At 34.5% G+C, this 23,544-nt stretch overlaps 1 long non-coding RNA gene across 1 annotated transcript; it reads right to left on the bottom strand.

Moving 5' to 3' along the window:
* Positions 1-16,057: 16,057 nt before the first annotated feature.
* LOC149774135 (uncharacterized) lies at positions 16,058-23,090 on the bottom strand. Its single transcript, XR_016417015.1, has 2 exons — positions 19,642-23,090; positions 16,058-18,690 (listed from the first exon to the last, which is right to left on the bottom strand). It is a non-coding gene; the product is annotated as an uncharacterized LOC149774135 (long non-coding RNA).
* Between the last annotated feature and the right edge of the window lie 454 nt (positions 23,091-23,544).

The following is a 23,544-nucleotide window of genomic DNA, read 5'->3' on the forward strand; positions in this document are numbered from 1 at the left end:
AATATGTAGGAGTCCTCTCACTCAAACTTACTTGAATAACCAAACGTGCTTCAAATAAGTTGTAGTCATTAAGCCGCTTTTTGCATTCCGAAGTGCGTTTTTATCATCTTGATGATTAAAACTGGAGCATTTTCCAATGGTCACAAAATACCCCATTTATCAAATTAATATCGGGATATATGTATGCTCTTTGAACACATACATTTTAAGGGCAACACCGAAACTGCCACCATGAAACTATATAATAAACGCCCCAGTACCGGCTCATGACCGTGACCCAAGGGCCTTAACCCCAGGCACTATATATATATATATATATATATATATATATATATATATATATATATATATATATAACGTCTTATCCTCCCAGGAAAGCATGTTCAAAGTGTTGGCAAAACATATTTAAACAACATCGATTTAAGTCATTAAGTGTATGATGGGGCGCTCTACCGATATTATGAACGTTTGAGAGAATGGCGGGTGTAAGGTGGAGTTGTTTACATATGCAGCATGTACAATGGAGAGAATGTTGGTATACCAATGTGTTACTTTGACGTGACGTGGTTGAAATTTCGTTGGATATTGTACTTGTAATCTAAGCACACGGCTTATTAATGACCGCTACGTTTTGCTAAAACGAAAGCAGCCTGAATTAGTCTCAAGTACTCTATCTTAAGCAGTTATTACAATAGAGAAATACATTTTACTAAGCTAGACAATTCAAGCTTCTGAAAGGGCAATTAATGAATCACCACACATATAAAATGTAAATAAAAGTTATCGGCTTTCTTTTTCAATTTATCTCTGAAGTCCAGGAAGTGAAAATGACCAAGTGGAGATAGCAGTTATTTGAAAGATGCACATCTCAAGTAAGGCCAAGTTCTATACTCTATAACCCATATTACGTGCATCAATCATACACCAAAAAACAAAGGGAATTAAAAGCTCTTTGAAGAATATATATGATATACAAGGTCCTTTTTATAAATAGCCAGTATAACCAGCGAGGAAAACTGGGGACATTTTTCTTCTTTAAAATAATCGTATCATATGCAAAGTACGAAACTGCAGAGTGCTACCGATATTTTTCTTTGACCTTTGACCTTTTCAGGTAATTCAGGTGATCTATCAAAAAAAATCATACCCCAAGTCAGGTGAATTTCAGGCCAGAAGCCTAGGATGGAAAGTATATATAGACAAACAAAATGGATAGGCAGAGAATATCACAGTATCACTGACTTTTTTTTTCAAGAAACATGGGAATGATACCAGAAATATGCATACCAGTGTAAGTAATGCTATCTTCAATTTACGATGACCCAACCACTGCATCATTTACATTAGCCATCATAAGCTCTATCTTTGGTCTCATATCCCTTGTTAAAGTAGACATAATTGATTATAGTGCGTGTTCTATATTAACGTTAGTCCGCTAGCCAGGAGCTAGTAAATTTGCTGTCAAACTATTAGATTTCATAACATTTTATTAGTCTAATGGGTTGTAAAGTTGCGATTTTCACCAGTCAGTGTTTATGTATACTATCATATGTAAATTTCAAAAATCTGAATGTCCGTGTTTTTTTTTTTAGTTGAGTTAATTGATCTTATTGCTATTATTCTTGTTGTTTTTGTTACTTTTGAAATTCTACAAACTAATTTATAACAGCTTAATATGATGCAAAAATGCAAAGATGATTTAAAAACAGCGTCATCCGAAATAATACTTCTATATCGTTTTGCTTGACTATGTGGTATCACATTTTTACATGATTTAGGATGGCATGAAGAATATTCAACATAATGATGAATATTCGTGTTTTTAACATGAACCATGATAGTAATGTCATTATCTTCATTTTTCACGACATTTACATCCAAAATGATACTTTAGTTTTAGGCACATTGAATGTAAATTGTATTGTTGGATGTAATGTGTTTAAACTGTCTATAAAATAATAAAGGTCTTCTAACGAATAACTCCAAATCATAAAGATATCGTCTCAAAATCTTAACGATACATCTGGTTTTAAGAGGCATTTATTTAGAAAATAATTTTCTAATTTTCTCATAAATAAAGATGCATAAGCAGGTGCCATAGGACTACCCATTGATGTTCCCATTTTTTGTAAAAAGTTTATATTACCAAATTGAAAAAAGGTTTTTACGATCACAAGTTTTATCAAATCACAAACATGTATTTTTGATAGCATATATATATATATATATATATATATATATATATATATATATATATATATATTCATTTTAATCAAGATAATATTTACATGCTTCGATACAATCATTGTGTGGTATATTCGTGTAGAGTGAAACCACATCAAGTGTAACAAGGAATGAATTATCAGTTAGTTTCGGTAAAGATTTAAATTCAATTTGGTAATGAAATCAAAAGTATCTTTGACAAATGAAGGTAGTGATTTCATTATTGGTTGTAAAATGTGATCAATATATTGTGATATATTATTTGTAATTGAGTTATATGTAGAAATAATGGGTCTATCTGGATATCCTAAATGTAGTGACTTATCAACCTTTATATGTATTTTTGGTAACATATAAAACTGAGGTGTTCATATTCTATTTGGGAAGATATCTAGTTCATCATATATGGAAAAGCTGTGTATAGAGATCTGATTCATACATTTGCTTTGTTTTCTTTAATTTCTTCAGGATGATTATAGGAAAGTTGTGTCTAATATTCTTCATCATTTAATTGTCTTTCTACTTCTTTAATATAATCCTCCTTAATCATTATTACTATGGTGCTAGACTTATCAGCTTTTTTAATAATAATACCATCGTCTTGTGATAAGCTATGTAAAGAATTTAGTTCTTCTTTAGATATGTTTGTCAACTGTTTTCTTTTAGGAATGATATTTAAAATGTATTGTTTGGTTGCTTCAATATAAAAATCGAGATACATATCTCGAAAAAGGTGTAAATGTTGATACTTTTTTGTTGAAAAAGGGCTTATTTTGTAGATGAAATTTACTTTCATATTGTGAATATGTACATGGTTGTGAGAAAAACTGTTTTAATTTTATCGATCTTGTGTATTTGTAAAATGCTTCTGCTAAATTATTATTATCATGCACTTTGGTTATCGGACAATATGATAACCTCTTACCTAGAAGAATGTGATCACTATTACTTAGAATTCGCTTAGAAAGGTTTAACACAGTTTCTTTTCCTATTTCGATTTCCTTTTTACGTTTCTTTTCTTTCTTCCATCTGTTCTTGTTTTGTATTCTAATAAATCTCCTATTCTTTCTGCTGTTTGTGTTGTTTGCAACAGATCCTTGAGGGTTTCAGTTAGTCTTTGCATTGTTGCTATTACGGTTATGTTAGATTCCTGTGTAGGTTTATTCGCCCCATTTTTTTCTGTATCTGAATAGGTCGCTTTTTGTGTGTCTGGACTGCTAAGATTTTTATTTGATCATTTTTGCAATTGTTTTGAATGGGTCTTTTATGTTTGTCTGTGAGATTTGGTTGATAGGTAATTATTGCTGTTGGCGATGCTTGTTCCATTTCCTTTTTATTTATTGGTTGTTGTTTATTATGTGTGTGATTCTTAGTTACTGCACGCTTATTTTGTACATTGATTAAGTTAATCTCCTCTGCTGATTTAATTGATTTTTGATTATCTCTTTTTGATTTTTCTCTAGTAATTTTTGATGATGATATTTCTCGTTGTCCAGGAAAATTGTTTTTCTCTCTCTTTAAATTCTGTAACTTTTGAATAGGACTTGATAATAGTTCATCTTTTTTAGATCCCGTTTTCTTAAAAACGATCTTCATAAAAAATGACAGTATTGCCTTTTATCAAAGTGTTTAGTTCATCTCTATGTTCTTCTAGTCATTTTCCTATTTTGATCAATCTCCTCTGGTGTTCTTCCTTTAGTCTATCACATATTTCCAACGATACCTGTTCCAATAGGGAGTCAATATATTCTTGAAACTTCTATGATGCTGTATAATTCCCAATATGAACGTTTAGTTTTAAACGCAATTCCTTTGGTACAAGATTGTCTTCAAGACAATTGTCAAGAAAGCGTGCGTGTAATCCATTTTTCAGCTGTTTCTCCGCTCATGTTTCCATTGTCGTTTTAAAAAAGTCGTTCTATTGCTAATTCGTGGATCATATGTTGATGTGTTGTCAAGGTTTTCTTGATAAATTATAAAATAAACAACACCATTATATATATATATATATATATATATATATATATATATATATATATATATATATATATATATATATATATATATATATATATAAAGTCGTCCAAGGAATTAAATCACTAAAAATCTCTCCATAATACATATACATACTAAGTCCAAAGAATTAAGAATCCATTAACCTTTGACCATAATATAATACACATTCTACGTGTTGGTGTTGTTTATTATATCTGGGCTTATTATATATATATATATATATATATATATATATATATATATATATATATATATATATATATATAGAGAGAGAGAGAGAGAGAGAGAGAGAGAGAGAGAGAGAGAGAGAGAGAGGAAGGATTTCATGCTGAAGTCGAAGGAGATTTGAAGGCTAAGCAGTTTCTTCCGTGAGCGCTTTGTATTGGTCTCTCATTTGCTTCATGTACTACTGCGCGGTGAGGATATCTGGTCTTTCGCTTATCATGTATTCGTTGATGAGCTTACGACTTTTGCAGGATCCATTTCCGACATCGCCATGAGATCTCTTGGAACGCTATCGATGAGCTCATGCAAAGCTGAATTCGAGCTTGAATAGAGTAATGGAGACCCTGACATCAACTGATCGATTTATTTCGTTCAACGAGCAACCTCATGACGAAGGACAAAATCTTTTCCTGAATCAGCACTAACTTGCTGCATAATTCTGCATTTTGTTTATACTAAGTCAATATTTTGTTCCATCATCACACCGATGACGATGCTATATAATAGTCTGGTATTATGTTTCTCTAATTATTCGTTCCTTCTTACTCAAGACAAGATTTTGGTCTATCATTGCTCCAGTGAAGATGCTATATGATATTCCTCGATTTGTTTCTCTAATTACTTGTTAATTTTTTACGCAAAACATGTATTTGGTCTAACCTTGCACCACTGGAGATGCTATATAATAGCCCTGTATTCAATTTTTTTAATTGCTTGCTCATTTTGCAGCATAAGTGTTTATCATATATATTATATAGCATGAGGCCTACATGTGGTACGAAAAACTGTGTCGCTGCCTCAGAATAGTACGGAGAAGTGCAACAGGTCTTGCACGAGAGAGTACTGCGCTAAGTATTACTACGAAAACACCAGAACGACTCTTAAACCACAAAATCATTCAGATATTTTGAACGAGTTTTTGGTCTCGCGTCAGTAAGACTTGTCAATGCGTCATTCCTTGTAATTTGATTAACGTCAGTTCAGAGTGCACGGGCACATTATTTCGCAATACCGTGGCGATGGATTCGTGGAGCTCTTCCAAATGGTGCAAGACCACGTCGGTCACAAAGACTTCTTCGTCAGGCATTCTCTTTAGGTTTCTGATATTATATTGTTTTAGAATCGACTCAGTATCGTACACTAATTTCCTAACATGTCCACGATGAGGTTATCCATGGTTCTCATTTCGCTGATCAACAACTCCATGTCGAATGGAGCCACACGCAGATACGATCTGAGAATATTCGGCATTTTCTAATAGGCAAACATGGCTTGTTTAGTACAAGTTTTGTTGGCATCCAAACGCGGCTCGAGACGTTTCATCATCGTCTGCAATGTCCATCCCACTCCGTACATAATCAACAACAGCGGTATGCCCAAAGCGCCCATGGAAATGACACCCGTCGCCGTCACCATCACTCGAAAGATGCCCTTTTAACGTCGATACGCGTGCTTGTAGACATAGATTTGATGTTGATAATTGCGATATTACGCTTCTAGTTCACGACGTTGCTCCGCCGGCAAATTTTCATCGATGTGATTAAAGGCGAGAATCATTCTGTGTCCACTAAACTCTGCATCATCAGCACAAGTTATAGTAAGTGTTCAGTTAGGAAGATTAGATGTACATTCACTCTTTCATCATCGATTGCATGTACTTTTTCACCCTCAGCCACAACAGATATATGTGTAAGCCTTGAGTGATTTTGGTCAGTTGATTTAATTTTACGAGATCCGAAAGCGTCTCAGAAGTCATTGCTAGGTTCATATGGTCAATATTTCGTTGTGATTATATGACATGTAATACCTCATCCGTTTTGTTTTGACAATATCGATAGAGATGATAGTACACCAGAACGACTTGTTCTATGTTGAGATGGACTTTCTCAAAGTCTTTGATCGCTGGAAAGATGAAATCTCTGTTTCTGTGAACACACGCAGTCCATTATTTACCTCGACATTTTTCTCGATAGTTTATTTTATGTAAAAGTTCCTGAGAAACCTTTGGAACTGGGATGAAATGTTATCGTGGAAGAGCACAAACTTGTGATGTTCGTTGTCTTTACCTAGTACCAATCTCCGTCGTTTGACATATCATGCTTTTACGATGATGTCCACGAGGCTTGTATGTAATTCCTTCATGATATTGTGAACGAGTTTTATCCAATCGTGCCGACTCTTGATCGTTACAAAATGTATTAACTGCCCAGTATCGTTCGATGGCCTCTCTGAGTTGCCCCTTACGTTTGTCTCGCACCGACATATGAGACAACTTGATCTCGTCACTTTTCATGAACCCTTTCCAGTGATACTTTACATACTTTTCTCACCTCGTTTAACTTCGCAGACACTCCCTTTGTCTGCTTTAGCACATGCTGGTCGTTGTTAGCATAAGACACATCCTGTATGTTAGTGTAGTCAAACATTAACTGGTGCAACTCAGTAGTGATACGCACGATTTCCGCCATGGTTATATGAGATTATTAGACAAGATCGTCCAAACTAAAAATCTGAAGATAGCTTAAACCGGGATTAGAGGTTCACCTGTCAACCCCCAACATTTAAACACGAGATATTTAGTCGTGGTGATTGAGAAAAATACTTTCTGAATCGATGAACCTACGTTGGTGTTTTCAGCTTATAACACATCCGTCGTCGAATCCTGCTTAGTGCCTTCCAATCTCCACAAGATAATTATCTGTGTACCCAAACGTTTTCCACGCATCTTAAAATACCATATAGAGACTGGCATGGGAAGCTGCACCTGCATTAAAAAATTGGAAGTCAATCTAGAGCTCGCCCACTCGTTGTCATAATCGAATGGTGTCAAAAAATGAACAGATATCATCCAAGCACGATACGAGTCTGAACATTCTGACAACACCGAGACAGAAAATCCAGATCGATTTCCAACTGTAGCCGCCAGCGTTGGAATGTGACCATGGTTATCTTTGACGCGACGAGAATCCACATACAGTTTGTCGATGAAGTCAATGGTGTTGACAGGGGTAGATTGCGTGAAAATTGTATTATAGACCATGTTGAGATCACTCGTCGTGGATCGTCCCGTCTTGGCCAACGAGTAGTCGGTCACTTCCTTGTAACTGACTGAGCTGTCCTGAGAAGGCGTTCGCGTCGTAGGAAAACTCGTCACCATAAATCCTCATATGGCAAGATTTCTCGTCGTGGTGTCCTCCAAAACCAGTTAAGCTGGCCTCACGAAAGCGTCTTGGATTGTTGGAAGTGGTGCCAAATGTCGCAGAGGTCATGGACAGGTGGCTTGTCACCTGCCTTGTGAATGACAACGTGCTCGTCACTGCGACGTTGACGTGGATTGTCCCTCCCGTTTTATCGTATTTGGTCAACAACGCCACATCTATATCGGAGACTCTATCAGATTGTTAAGATCCAGTTGTCGTCGCAGGAAGTCCATACAAACGCAAGCCGCTCATGTAGATGTTGCCAGTGATCGTTTCCGCCAGACAGTGATAATTTAGTCTGTGCGTGTAGGTTAACGTGAGACCAGCGCGTGGAATTTGCTTCAGGGAGATGATAACTCACGTCGTCGAGATTGGTTATACTGGGCCCGCTCATGTTGAAAGGATCTGTCATGGAATCCCCAGCGCGGTTGACCTTTTTGGCTCGTTCAACAGCATAGTCTCCCGACGATGAATTGCATCCAGAGCCGATCAACGTTCTGAAGCTAGTGTACGAAATTCTGATTCAGGTAGTTAAGTTTGTATAAACCCTTAACATCACTAACTTTGACACAAAGAAAAAAGGTCAGCGGATCATCATCATTTTCTAATGCCGGACTGCCATTACATAATCGCGGGTCCAACGGGTCGTGGCAAGACCAACCTGTTCATGAACATGCTTCTGAAAAACATGCTCAAGTACGATCGAATCATTCTGTACGCGCTCAATCCTCATTAGGACAAATATCACACGCTCCCCGCTTTTAGGGATGCAGTCGGCAACGATGTCGCAGGAGATTTGGTGGCCAGTGCCCCCACGAGTGCTGCCAGAGACATCTTTCACGATCATCGATCAGGACAAGATTCAGATGGTGGAAGGTCTGGATGATGACATCAGAATCGATAGCGAGAACATGAGCAAAATATGCGTGTACTTTTTGTTGTCGAGGAATAAACGATGAAACATTATGTATCGCAGTCGTACTCTGACGCTCCTAAATACATACGACGACATATATGATGTGTTGTATTGTATTCGGGGTTGGATAACCGAGACGTGGACGCGATCGCGGGAGACCATTGCGCGGGTATCACCTCCCGACAATTCAAAGACTGCTATGCCGAAGCGACGTCGTCGTCCAACCATGATTTCATGACGCTTCATCCCGATTCTGAAACGATTCCGAAACGGTATCGCATGGGCTTTCACGAATTTTACCTGCCTGATCAGTATATATGGCAAGTGAAAACATCGATCATGCCGTTCCACAAAAGTGAAGATGTCCTCAAAAAGTTTATTCAACAACGGGCAGCCATACGTCAACACGTGTTCGATGACAAGTTAGGTCAACAGTCCTTTCAGTGTGATGTAGCTGGAGAATTGTTTAATCCTTTCATCGCTAAAATCGTAGAAGCCAAGACGACGTACGATGATAGGAAGTATAAGATGCTTGAAACAGTCATGATGTCACAGCTTCAGTAACAACAGTTGGTGGAGGAGTTAGCACCGACAGTAGCAACTCCAACACTCATGACGTCACGGCGTCAGTAATAACTGTTGGTGGAGGAGTTAGCACCGCCAGTAGCAACTTCAATGAAACCGAACGAAATAATGCTGCTACAAAACAACCTCAACGAAAAATTTCAACTAAGGTAAAACCTCCAAAACAACCTGCATCAACAGATTAAACAATTAAACAATAGCAGAAACTAAAGAAGTAACAGGAGCATTTACGGTGGCAAAGATACAAGAAGAGGAAGGCACCAGACGTGAAGAAGCATGCCAGAAAAAGATAAAAGAGAAACAATAAAGACTTGAAGAAAACAAAAACAAGAAGAAAGACTTGAAAAAGAAAGGTTTGAAAAGGAAACATAAGAAGCAAGGCTGCAAAAGGACAGGTTTGACAAGGAAAAAGTAGAACTTGAACAATCGGAAGAGTTCGTTAATACAGAAGATCAGCTGTATGAAGATAAAGAAAAAGCTACTTCACTTGTAGAGTATCAATACAAAAAAGTCATTAATGAGTCTCTTGCTACTATAATCAGTAATAATTATTTAGAACCTGATTCGGGCTTATAATGGATAATTGCTTCTGAGCAAAAAAGGTAGAGGTCATTCAAGAATATTTAAGCATAAAAGACGTACCTTTTGATGAATATTATTTCGACATTACAGCTGCACATGAAGTAAAGTAAACCATAAGAATGGTTTACTGGTGAATCTTACCACATAAAATAATAAAGAAAAAGGGATTAGGATGAGTGAAATAATAAAGAGACTCAAAAGTGTAAACAAGGGTTTTAAAGTTGAAGCTGAGAAAAGAGAGAAAAGTACAGTGAGTGCTTAGAAAAAGAGAACAAAACAGCAATCGCAGCAGTCATAAGTAGTTGGCGGTATTAAAACGTGGCTTTCTAAATCGATGGAGGGTAAGAAGATCGGAAGTGGCATCAGCTACTTTCATGCTCCTGTCGAAATCGTCTTTAAACGCAAGTTGCTGATCGATTCTAAACAAGCTCGTAATGTCGGTGTGGAGAGCGAAAGTGGTGGACATACTAATTCATCTTCTGGATTAACAGCTAGTGACGTCGATTCAGAATAACATTTTGTACGAGGACTTTATATGGAGAATGAGTCTCTCTAGTACTACTCTGTTGTTTGACTCAAAAACGGTCACGTCCACAGACCAGGATATGTTCCGAGTTGAAAACGTCAACTCCAACCGAGGTACAAAAATCGCTTGTCAAGTAGCTGGCTTTCCTGAACAGTTCAACTAGTGAATTCCCACCGCCTCTCTGGCTAGCTTAACAACTCCTCCGAAAATAATCTCATCATACTGTTCCATCAAGCTCTTTCCAGACAGTTTTACATTTTTAAACATGCTCGACTAGACCAATCTTCTCAAAAATACATTTACACACATAGTCAGATTTGATAAATTTTGCACGATCCATCTACTGCACTCGATTCACTTTGTTCAACCAATAATCAAACTCGTTTCACTGGGGCTCTGTCAAATGAAAACGCTTCAGATTATTTCGGATGTAACACCGATGATTGTACCACTGCACTGGACGTTGATGACGATGACTACGATTCACCAAGTCCTCCTCCTCTTCACTCTCTTCGCAATAAATCATCTCAGGCACATAAATCAGATTCTTATTCGCATACGCTACCAGCTCCTTCGCATGCTTCAAACAAGCCTTTGACTCCTCCTCACTTAATTAAAAGTTTGGTTCATGGCTTTCGTTGCTCAGACCCAACTTGTCTATGCGTCAAGGATAACACGGATGAGACATATTTACTATACTCCAAACACGTCTCTAATATGAAAAAACAAAGTAAAGAAGAGCCCCCATCCACTACCACAGCGATCAATGGCAACTGCGCCAGAACCGGGTATTGATCCCAACCAAAAAGAGAACAAGTACTCCTTTTGATTTGTAACCGAAACCCCATTTACAGGGACAAATGATCCAGAACCCCTATGCAAAACAAACAAAACAAAAAAACATAGGTGAGCCAAGAATATACTGTACAGCGACAAGTGAGCCAAAATATCCTTTCTTATAGACAACTGAACCAGAATTTCCATATACCTACTAATTATGTAAGCAGATTTGTAGTATATCCACGTGCATTTCATTAATTCTCAGGAATAACGACTAAGGAATAAGCAACGGATTTGTCCGTTGGGAATATCAACCAGTTTTACAAGTAAGCTTCCAATGTCGTTGTCTTCACTGACCCTTATATTTGATATATAAATATCATTTGATTTGCGAAAGTCAATAGGTTTGAACCAATACTTATTCATTTTATCATTCCTGGTTATTTCGATGTGTACGTTGATACCTTAGGTGGAATGCAAATGAAACCTATTTAAATATCGTAATTAATATCAATATTTAGCTTTTATGACGAATGCGTGATTAAAGAACGTTGAACCACGTTTGGGTTGCCATATTGTTCTGCTGTAACAAAATAAGCCTTCATATTTTCAGTTTACGTTGTGCAGGAATATACTATACTTGATCACTGTTGGTTGTTTGTTAGAAATTTTTTATCAAATGAAAAAAAGTATTTACTTGCTCTGATTTGCTCACATGGTTTTGGTCGTTATGTAGTGACCGCAACATAATATTTTGGATGATACTAAGTTTCAGTAGCTGGGTCACTCATTTATAATGTTCAATTGGGAAGCATATAACCATAATCTTCTTTCATGAAGTATATGAACAATAATGGCTCTGATAAACTCGCCTATATGATGAACGATAACGCTTGTAGTTTTAGCGTACTGAACACAAAGAGTTGTCTTTCTTCAGTCTTGAGCTGCTGTCGTCATGATATCAATTAATGTTATCCATAAAAAAAACATATTTTAATTTCTTTAAGACTAGCTTCGATGACCCCTTGGCGCCTCCTAATGCTTCTTAGCACCTGTTAGAGCTTTTATTAGTTCTTAGCGGTATTGGACCCAGGTAAAATGCATGCACAAACAGGAATAAACGCGTCTATATATATTGGTACGGCACGTAAATTATGTATTCGAGTCCCTTCCCCAACTTTCTCTAGATTAGTTTGTATGTTTATGCCAGCATTATAATGAACATATACCAACATGCTACAAAAAAATGGGAAAAGGGTGGAGGATCATAGGCTTGCTAATTCGTTTTCTTGAATGGAGAGTTATTACCCTTAAAAATGATGTACACACACACAGACACACATACACCCACACACCCACACACACTGATATAGCTATGAAAGTCTCACAATTTTATTAAATGTAAGATTATGAAGTTTTACAATAGTTTGTACATGTGCTGGTTTCCATTGATTATGTAGCCTTGAGATGATCCCTCGTCGAACGCACGTTGACGCTTTGGTCGGATACAATCGGTATTCTTTTTATCCATTGTGCTGATCTCTGTACTTGTCACTATGCTGTGATTAACTGTTTGTTTACGGAACTATTATAATTTATGTTACCTTGTTTGTTTAATATCTTTTCGCCTATTGCAGCCTCTCGGAACGTGCTTCCCTATGTTTACAATATCAACAGTATCCCCGGCATTATATGTTACTGAGCGCGAGGTGGTGGCATCCCCGTTTCTAACATCATAATCGGAGAGAATATGTTGTCCCTGCTGTGTGTTTGCCTGCATGTTGGATTTTTAATGTAGCTTGAATACAATTTTCAATCACATCGCTACGATGTCTGCAGTGTGAGAGTTTATAGTGATGTCTAGCACTGGGACTTTGTGCCTCAGACATGTAGCATTATGTCCCACCCAGTCACATTATTCTGATAATAGCCAGTCAGTCCTAGCACTAACCTTTTTAATGCTGAGCGCCAAGCGTGGTAGCTGTTAGTGTATCATTTGATAAGTCTTTGGTATGACTAGGCCGGGGTTCAAACCCGCGAGTTTCCAGATTCGAGGCAGACGTTCTAACCACTATCCCACCATAGCGGTCTTTCCCTGTTAAGTATGTCTTTTTAAACATCTGCGGATACAGTGGTAAATAGGCCCAGTATTTCAGAGGGACAACATTTACATCCTCGATCGTGTGTCTCTTTTCTAAATATAAATTTGAACGTAAACTATAATATTCCGAATTGCCGGTGTTACTGTTTGTGAAGTTTTAAAACCATGTTTTCACAGTGCACCGCAATGCAATGTGTACTTAAAAACAACTACTGTATTATTTTCTTTAAATAATCAATGTTTTAAGAATATCTGAAATTGTTACTTTATTAGAAGACCCAGATTAAAATTTATCCAGATTAGGGGTTTGTCCAGATGATGAAACATAAATATTTCGGATTTGACCATATTTTGACTAAAACATGTTTCTGATTTGCTCATATTTTCATTTGCAGTGTTTCTTTCTTCTTCAAATTTTATTGAAATTGTACATAAGTAGGCAGTACAGGTCTCAACCTAATGAATTACAGGCTTATGATATAAACAATAATATCATTTTACTATATTTAATTTGGACAATAATACCTGTGATAAAACTCTGTTGTACTTACCTCCAGAATAATTTGAGGCGCATTGCAAAAACTGTTTTATGAAGCTTGTAAATTTATACTATAAAAATAAAATCGGTATTGTTGTATGAGAATGAAGGTGTGATAATGTAAGTATGAGAAGGAGGAGAGAATATTAAAAAGTAATACATGATGTATTCTTTATTAATTTTCAACATCGCAGTTAGCACGCATGTCTTGTTTCTTCTCTGTGAAATATTTTGTCTTTGTACAATCTGTATTACACACACACACACACACACACACACACACACACACATATTAAATCACATACTCATATTTACAAAAACAACAACTTACTTTTTGCCGCCAAATGCGAAGAAAATACCCAAGCTTTTAAAAACACAATGTCAAGATAGGACGTACGTATATATTGATATAACACTAAAAATCGAGAAGATGATTCTTGATATGGAAACAAAGTTTATGTTCACAAAAGTCATTTTTATTATGAAAAGGAAGTTAAGCACCACCATAAAAAAGTGTTGTTTATTTTCTGGTATATAAGCAACTTAAACAATACATTCTCATAGTTCTAACAGATGGTATCATTCTTATTGAACATACTTATATGGATTAAAATGCATGTGAGATTATGTTTCACCTTGTTGTGCAGGTGACAAATGCAGCTAACGTTTTGGTTGTCATTTTTTTATTTTTTTATTTTCTTCATTTTGTTATTAAATAAGAGAATAATATGAAATTTTGTAAGCGCACAACTGTGGCGCCGATTGCCTATAAAACTTACCTTTGCTTTCAAGCCAACATTGCAAATGAAGCAATGCTTCAAATCCTACTGATAGTGATAAACAGTGTTTAATACCTTTACGTATTGGTTTGTCTTTACTGGAATTTCAGGCTATTGCATAGACTTTTCCAGGAGTTACGAGGTTTAGATAGATCTGATGCCATTTCTTAAATGAGTGCTTCCATTACCGACACTGGGGTTACCGATCAGGATGATGTATGGGGTTGCTATTGTTGCAATTTCAACTTATTGTTTTCTTAAAAACAATCAAAACGATTATAATTATTCACAATCACTCCTATACAAATATGACTCATGCTATGTAAATTGTTCCAATAGTTTTATTTGTCGAGGAGGATCATAGTGCTAACTTCGATTTTACCCCGCTCCATCCATATGCCCCATGATTCTTTCGGACACCGATAACGAATACAATTCGCATTAACAGGAACTCGATATAATCAGATAAAACACTGCGGTATTTTTTATTTTGATGGGATTTGTCTGCAGTTCTCCATCGACCTTACAATATTTTAAAAATACCGTGACATGTCTTTAAAATAATATTTAAGGTTACATGAAATGAATTTGAAAGACAGTACAAGTCAAAATACATTTTTCATTATGATAATGTATCCACTTGCGTACAAAGCTGGTTCGAATATCCGTATAATCTGGTACATATGGTCAGGCTGTATAAGGCAGTATAGTAAAGTACTGTACAGAGTTCAAAGGATAAAAAGAAGTGGAATAGTATCATGGTAAAAATAACACCTTAAGAATTACTGTGAGTGTAGCATATTATTCATCATCTGTTGTGAAATATTTTAAAGTTTTATATAATTTAACATGGTCTTTTGTATGGACTTCTTGCCTTATATTGAAGCATAATGTTTAGTCTAGTATCGTCGAGACGAATTATTTTTACGTCATGAAAGTTAAACGACTGCTTTATATAATACCTTCATAATGGATGCGTTATTTTTTCACATGATCAAGCGACACACCATTTAAAGTTTGATATAATGGAGTTTTAGCTGAATGTTGCTCCGTTGATTTCGATATAGCGAAAAGATATATAAACTGTGTGTGAAAACACGACTAATTTTTATCAACATGGTTGGATATAAAGCGAAATGACTTCAAATGAATGACCGTAATTTTATTGCAGTGCATGATTTGCAATAAAGACATGGATACTAGACAGGTATGTACATAGGTAGATAGTATGATTTGTTTGATGACCAGGTCTATTATATAATATTTTTAATCTACATATTCCATTATCTGTCTATTCTCATATCCGTCATGGTCTCTGTCTCGCATCCTGACGGATAATCGACGTTCCACTGTATTATACTTCTCAAGATTCCACTTTTCACACTAAAATTGCGACAGTTGTTTGGTTTCATAAACAGTAGTAACGATTTACGTTTTAACCAGCACTGGCTTAAGGTGTAAGAGTTGAAGAAAAAAGATTCGCTTTGAACCATTATCTGCACAGGGAAGTCAAGAACGACAAGATATATAACAACAGCGATATAACAAAATATATGTGGGTTATGCTAACGAAAAGTAAGAAATAGTATATTTTACTCTTTTTATTTTGTGTTCTCCATGGTTGTTGATGTCCATTCTTACACTCTGGCATAATATAATGCTACTTATTGGTAATTGCAAGCTTAGCATAAGAAGAATATTATAGTAAAATAGTTGTACAGACGTCCTTAAAATACAGTCTGTTAGAGGAATTATGCGCATTGAAACATGTTAAATAATTTAAATATATAATTTGTAGAACTGAATGCATAATTACATCATATAATGTCAGGACAGAAACACCAGAAGTCTCTTTACTTGATTATAGTATGTGCCATTATAGACTAGGCTGCATGTATGACATTTGAAAATATTGGCACGGGAGAATCTAGGAAATCACAAGCATAGTGAAATTATCAAATGCTAGATAGGGTTAAAATACCCATCTCATCAGGTGGAAATATGATTAAGTAAAGTTCATTGCTTGAGATGGACTGTGCGACCCATTCTGCAGACTGTAGTCTTATTTCGTGTAGGCACACTATTACCCATGTAAAGTCTCATACTATGTTCTATAGAGAAATTCATATACGTAGGTTCGGTGTCTTAAATTGGGCAATATTTAAATCGTAGCCAATATCAACCAGCGAGTGAGAATATATCACGAATACTTTACAAGATCATAGTCTAGCAGTAAGAGGACAACACTATACATTTAATTTTAACAAGGATATTTTTCCCATCTTGAACTCGTTCTAACACCATGAGTTGTTGTCCTTCCATATATATATATATATATATATATATATATATATATATATATATATATATATATATATATATCATACGTGCATGTATGCATCGATCTGAGTGTAGTATTATACATTTTCTTTGACATGATAAGTACATTTATCTCTTTATCACATTTCATTCGTTTCTTTTAAACCTATCAGAAGAAATATATATATATATATATATATATATATATATATATATATATATATATATATATATATATAAACAAAACACTTGGCTTGTCTCTCAGTTTAAAAACTCGGTTACATTGTGCTTTTAGTCTTAATTACAGATCACATATAATGCATCATTTCATTAAGAATCGTTATAAAAGTAAAAATATGCTATCAGTTCCAATATCTTCTGGCAACTCACCTCTGAATCAAGGTATTGTTCAGGTGTTTTGTTTATGACTTCTTATACTGCAAATGCTACAAAGAAACATAGCATACTTTCAATACATTAAAACTGCAGCGTTGATAAAATGGTCAGCATATAAATCATATAATACACAATAAAACGATGCTCCAAAAGAAAAGAAGCAACACAAGAACGTGTGCTCGAAAAACACATATCATCAGTCTCAACTCGCTGAAGAACTTGTGCTCGAAAGTAATGTTTTCTAGATTACTGGAAAAAACATTGCAATAATCTAAAATCGTACAATGCATTATTTCCGATTAATTGTGGATACAGTATGGAATACAGTCAGAACTGACACAGTTGTCCAGTTGCAAAGAGTGGGTTATTAACCTGGTATATTTTAGTATTGAGCATAGAATTTATAATATATATACATTTTCTACTTCTAGAATATTCTTGCCTTATTTCACGCATATAATAATTTCATATAAACCTTCCAATTATAACGTTTCAAATAATGACAATTTCAAATTAAGTTTATATCAGTTTTCTAAAGTGTTTTCACTTTATCGTTTGCATTTTAAGCCACTACTTTTTATTGCTTGTTAAAATAAATCTAATTATTCTAAATCTGCCAAACGGTCCTTTAAATCAAGCTTAATCAAAGACAGCTTAATCATTCATATATAACAATTAAACAAACTCTAAAACGTCTATTCCAGACTAAAACAATATTACATAATGTTATGCTCATGTATACACAATGATGCTTATATGGATGGAGCCAGTGTGATAAATGTTGCATTCAAAAAGTTTAGTAAATGATCCAGTATAAGAAACAAATGATAGCTTTCCAGATAAACGGCCTTCTAAAATATGATATAGAATGCCAATCACGCACAACTATAGCGTCATGAAAATAACTGCCTGCAATGAATGCAGATAGTTATATCAAGTTAGTTTCTCTCACGCGATCTCTTACTGGTCGAACATTACACTATGCGGCAGTAAAATCTACCATAATTAGTTAACACGTTTGTTGTGTGGTGCTTGGGACAATTGCATATATTTTACGTTGGCCAGAACGTTCGCTGTATCTTATCTAATGCGTTATTGTCTAAAACATATATTTGACTGGCTCCACTGAAATGATTTTAAAAGTATATATGCGATGACGAAATTTGATAAAATTAAAATTAAAATTAAAATCTTTTAAATTAAAATTAAAATTATTTTATAAAATTATATTTTAAGTATAAATATTGTCAAATTCAAAATTACAAGGTTGCTATCCTATAATTTTCATTTCAATAAAAATACATATTTTCAACACAATCAAACCCCTAATTAATAACACAACAAAAACATCTTAAGAAAAATTCATGATGAACAATTTTAACTTCTCAAATTAACGGGTCATGACTCATTGCTTTCTTTATATAGCAAGAATAGTTTTGTTTGCAAATAATCCAGTCTCCGTTGTCATACTCTGTTCACTCGCATGCACTGATCCTCCCGTCAACTTGAAAATAAAGAGGTTAAATAATTCAGATTAAGCCAAGCATTCCTGTTTAAAGTGTTAATAAACTTGTATCTATATAAATAATATAAACCTTTTGAAAAATTACTACCTTGGATAGTATTAGCTTATATAACCGTTGCAATGCTACTTCGTACTTTTGAAAGGTATATGATGATATAGGCCAGGGTCAAAATACCTCATAGCTTATTGCAGTCTAGTAGAACAGGTTTAGCTTATTGCATTATAGTAGAACAGGTTTATCACATATCATGGTGACATCTGGGAAGCTAGTGGACTATTAAATTTTACGTTGTCTACTCTAGGAATATTTATGAGTGGGCTGTTTCATAATGCTGTATTTGCTACGCAGACGAATTTATTGGCCTTTCAGCTTCCTCACAATCGTGCATAATAACAACGCTTTGAAAATCAACACTATATGCTAAGTCAGATAAATGACAATAGATTAATTCATTTCTCTGATAATTTTTTATATTTTTTATTCCGTCCAATGACCCGGCTAGTTTATTTGTTTTGATGAACATTTTACAATCTATGCTTGCAATTAGGGAAGAAAGCTATATATATTCATTTATTTCGCCAGAGATTTCGAGGCATTTATGTAATACATTTCATTACAGTTAACACGGGTAATGACTGCAAGGACCTAACGTATTTTTACTTTAACAACAATAAATTGCTTAGTTTAGAAATGGAATAAATGTATGTAAACAGTAATGCATTTGCTGGCTATTTAAATTCATATGATATGAATATCTATATGTTATCGACATCGCATAAACTAGTGTTATACAAAAAGTAGACTAATTTGATCACTCTTAAATAAATGCATATATATTGCATCTACATATATAATATTATTACATTATTATGTCAGCCCTTTAATGTATAATATCTATGTATGTTCAGTCCTACAAACAACTGTAGTACCATTAGGTTTTCACCCTTTCATTTGCTAGCACCACACTGGCATTTAAAACCTGGAATGAAGTCAAATCCAGGAGACCATCCTTGACACTTCGAACACTGAAACATAAATGGAGAAAGTGCTGGAATACAACTATAAAACAGTTTGCAAAATAAAATTCAACTGGGCTCCATATTGTAGTATTCCCTACTGCCATTCATATTTATAGGTTACTGCATTTGTATGGGAAAATATGAACGAGTTTTTCGGTTGGAAATATTGCACGACCTTGGGAGTGAAGTATACCCATCTGAAAAAACGAATGCATATCTTTCTATACAAATGCAGTAACCTTTTTATTATATGTTCAATTTGTTATTACACCTAAGACCTAATTATATAAGCAAAAATATACTGCTAGAAACAAAGTAACTTAATGTATGCCGTATTCCAAACTATATACACAAGCGCAGATTCATCATTACACAACAACAACAATGTTAATGCGCATATAACTCCGCCCAGATAAACTTAAACTTAGTCGCGCGCTAGGTATAACTTTCGAATGTTAATTTCGTTTTGGTCTAATTAAAATTGAATTTTGGAGTCATATTGTGAATGAACGCGCATGGCAACAACTTTTCCTTTTATCTGAATTGAATATATTTCGTTATTTATGTCGATCGTACGAAACTTCCTGATTATGGACTGGATTTATATGTGCCAATTATACATATATTACATCGGATTTCAACAGTATGTTGACATCTGCAAGTGTATTTCTCTTTGAAATCATAATGTGGGAAAATATGTTTTTCAACTGCAATTATCTAAAAGACGCTATGGAATATAATGCGTATTTCATTTTGAGTGCAGTAAGGAAGACGTAATGCACTTGGAATATATTTGAGTTTACAGTAAAATTTCCAAATGTGTAACCCAGCTTGAGAACACATGATATGGATCATGTTATTCGGATTTGCAGAAATAAGAAATTACACTTTGAGGAAATGCAGGATGTAAAACTGTAATTATATGATTTACCATTCTTATTATCAGTTAAAGAAAACAGTTTAAACCTTGTCACTTGCATGTTATTTGTAAGAACCCTGTCTGGCGTCTATAACTAGCCAGAATCCAAACATTGTTTCAAAACAAATTTAACGCGGAATTTGGCAAAGCAGCTGGTATTTGGCAGTCCACGAAACATCTGCTTTAGTTCAATCAAAAACAAATTTAATCAACCAAAACATAAAGCGCCTATTATGCGGGTGTACATTTGTTTGCAAAGTAGTTCCTAGTACACTATTGGGCAAACGTGAGTGCAACATGTAGTGCACTTGAGTGCAGTACCGTAAAACACTGACCGATTATGACAATGTAAAGTTAAAGTGAAAAAATGAGCATATAAAAAATCGTATTTCCCTAAGCAGGCTCGATTCACATTATAAACCGTATGCATCTAACCATATAACTAGCTATCAATCTGACTTAAAAATCTGTTCCAAAAACTAATCTCTAGAACTGAAATACTCTCAATTTCGTAAAGCGATTGCCTCATTAATGTTATTAAGGCCAAGTTGTAACTTGATAGCAAATAGGGTTTATACAAAGATAATTCAAACCATAAGAAAAATTTAAAGTTTGCTAATATTATTCATCGTCAACGGCGTCAAATGGAAGTATCATGTCGCCATCATAGAAAATTATATTTATATAATGTTTTAGCAGCGAATATGGAACCTATGCATTTAAATGACTATACATAAGTTAGTTCTATTTCACCATATGAAACGAGCAAGTTTAGATAGCAGCAAGTGGTGAGAAAAACATGCACTAAAATGAGGTAAGCATACGGACAATCGATACCAAGGACATCTTTACATATTTAATTAATTCCAGAATAAACATGTATCAATAACTTCATTGTGCTGACAAATCCGATTAATCTAAGAAAAATACATTTAGGTGACATAATTGGGATACAATATTGTATCTACTCTTTGGCTGTAAACTAAATAACGAAAAGAAGCGAAACTAACATGTGCAGTAAAATAAACAAATAATTTATATATCAAAGCAAACGAAAATTAAAAAAATGTTTAATTTATAATATTATACATTAAATTCCAAAACATCGCAAATCATTAGCTCAAAAAACATATTGACTACTCCGAATGAATTCCAATATTTAATATACCGATGTCCCAATAGCTTTGAATGTACGGACGTACTATTAGTATTTAGGCATCACAATGGCATACTCCAGAATTATGTTGAATGAATTCACAAATAATCCCATAATAATGTTTCAGTCATAAAAATATCCACGAGCAGTTTGCAATTACATTAATTAAGATAAGTATATGACTGCTTTTTAATTGTTTCTGAATATAACTAAAAACTCTGATCATATATTCCTAATGAATTATATTAAAATTGGAATATAGACTTTCTTTTACAAAACCTATATATACTAATTTCACATTACCAATTATGTGGGTCATTTAAAATTCCATCAAATTCATAAACAAGTCAGATGTTGAAGTTAAATTTGAATAAACATCCATATTGCCAATTATGATCGTCACAAAATCAGGAAAGCAAAATATGATAATAGTCAGGTACGTCAAATTTATATCATCAATCAAGGAGAATGGTCATGCAAATAATGTTAATTAAATATTCATCACAATTATGTTTGTAACTATGACAATAACTCAGAAATATTTCAGTCATACTTTCAGTTAATGTTTCCAATGTAATGTCATTTTATCATGTTTAAAAATCAAAACAAAATGATGTTTAATACTGATGTTAAAATGCAGGTATGTATTATTAACGAAATTAGAAAACAAATTAAAGCTCAATGAATATGTTAAACAATAATTAAAGTTAATATAATTGCAATCTCTTGCTAATTTCAATTCAACAAAACCATAGGAATGACCATATCCATATAATATCGCTGGCAGCATTACTCACCTTGTTTAACGAATGATACGCTTATGACGAACACTTCATATAAACAATCGGCCGTAACTCGTTATGAAATTATATCTTGCCATACACTATGATACAAAATAATATTTTGTTCTCAAAACTAATTTTTGGCATTGTTGCTGTATACTTGCAATCCATTCCAATCAGATAAAACTATACAAATTTCTGAGATGCTAAACTCGAACGACCTCAGGAAGATGTTAAAATGATGGTATGCATTATTAAAGCACAGTAATGCTCGGGTGTAGCGTATAGGACTGACCCGAATGAGCATTTATTTAATATTCTAGCTACAAATGATTAGAACTGGGAAGCGATTGTAAGCAAATATTTTTTGCACCAGGTGAGTCATAAATGTCTCATGTATTCAATGCCTTGCAATATGTTTCAATGGAGGAAATCCAATGTGCAATTTTGAAGCATGCAGTCACTGAAGAATACATTGAATAGAAACAGTAGCGGCATCAAAGGATGGTGAGAAGTCGAGACTCACTGAATTATCAACGAATCCTTTCTAACATGGTTGGGGTCAGCTTAGAATTTAGAATTTTCAGACACATTTATTACCCCCCCAACCCCAACATTTAAACATGTCAAGCTCATTCAATATGTCAAACATTAATATAACACAGTAATATTTTTTAATGAGTAGATTTTGATTCAATAAACCATATCAATCCATATAGTATCACTAGCAGTATTGCTCACCCTGTTTAATGAATGATACAATTAAGATGAATGACAGTTCTTATAAACAGCCGGTTGTAACTCCTTATCAAATTATATCTTGTCATATACTAGGATGCAAAGTAACATCTTGTTGTCACAAAATATTCATTGGCATATTAAATGAATACCTGACATCATGGCGAGCAGATATAAAATATACAAATTCCTGAGTGGCTAACCTCGAACGCACTCAG

The sequence above is a fragment of the Sinohyriopsis cumingii genome, unplaced genomic scaffold, assembly GCF_028554795.1.
Source record: "Sinohyriopsis cumingii isolate HCF-2022 unplaced genomic scaffold, ASM2855479v2 utg000426l, whole genome shotgun sequence".
Taxonomy (NCBI): Eukaryota; Metazoa; Mollusca; class Bivalvia; order Unionida; family Unionidae; genus Sinohyriopsis; species Sinohyriopsis cumingii.